The sequence below is a fragment of the Mirounga leonina genome, unplaced genomic scaffold, assembly GCF_011800145.1.
Source record: "Mirounga leonina isolate KUSES-001 unplaced genomic scaffold, KU_Mleo_1.0 Mir_488, whole genome shotgun sequence".
Classification (NCBI taxonomy): Eukaryota; Metazoa; Chordata; class Mammalia; order Carnivora; family Phocidae; genus Mirounga; species Mirounga leonina.
This window is the reverse complement of record NW_023270777.1, coordinates 7,113,367-7,114,479: the sequence shown is the minus strand read 5'-3', so window position 1 is coordinate 7,114,479 and position 1,113 is coordinate 7,113,367. Positions and strand designations below refer to the sequence as shown.

At 36.2% G+C, this 1,113-nt stretch overlaps 1 pseudogene; it reads right to left on the bottom strand.

Moving 5' to 3' along the window:
* Positions 1-758: 758 nt before the first annotated feature.
* Positions 759-870, bottom strand: LOC118000219 (annotated as a pseudogene).
* Positions 871-1,113: the final 243 nt, after the last annotated feature.

The following is a 1,113-nucleotide window of genomic DNA, read 5'->3' as shown; positions in this document are numbered from 1 at the left end:
TACAAGAATGGCTCAAATAAAAAAGACTGACCGACCACACTAAGTGCTGATAAGAATGTGCACGGACTGGAGCTCACATACACTGCTGTTGGTCAGGCCGGTGGCATAAACGCTTTGGAAATCATTTGGAAATTTCTTAGAAAGTTAAGCATGCACCTACCATGTCAGTCAGCCATTCTGCTCTCAGGCATTTACCAGAGACAAAAAGGAAGCATGTGGTCACACAACTTACAACAAGTGTTTATAAAAATGGGAACAACTAAAATGTTCATCAACAGATGAACTGGTAAACAAATATCAAATAAGTAGGCTGAATAAGGGAGCTAGGCAATAAACAGTACATTCGGCATGATTCCGTATTTATAAAATTCTAGACAATGCCTACTAACAGGTAGTGATAGGAAGCAAGATAGAAGATGGGGGGCTGAAAGGTGGGAGGGAGGCTTACCAAGGGCCACAAAGAGATGGGAGAGACATGCTCATGATCTTGACCTGGTGATGGCTGATGGTTTGCAGAGATGTCAAAAGCTATCACACTGTATACTTCAGATACGTGTTCTTTATTATACGTCAATTAAAGCTGTTAAAAAATATTGTAAATGAAGCCATATACAAAAGATAAGATGAAAAAAATTTGCAACGTATGTGGTAAGACTGTGGGCTCATTCTTTTTACAAAAGCCTTAGAAATTATATTGGCAATATTTCTAAGAAAGATTGTCAGAAGAAAGTAAACAGGCCATTCTCAAATAATTGAACAAAAAATACCTAGTGAAAACATGCTTATCTTCCCTTAGTGTTAAAGAGATACAAATTAAACTGATAAGAACAGATACTACACTTGATCTTAGCCAAAAGGCCGAGAAGCGAAAAAAAGAGATACAAATTAAAGAGCAACTAAAATATCATAGTTTCTTATTAATCTGGTAAAAGTTTAAAATTTTGATATACAGCGTTGACCAGGGTCTGGGATAAAACATTTTCTCATGCACTGTTGGAAGGAATCTACTGATAAAATATTATTTGGAGGACAATTATCTACCACAAGTAAAAATGCACCAACCGTGAATGGAATTATTTTGTAAGAATTTGCTCTTTGCTCATATTGACAAAC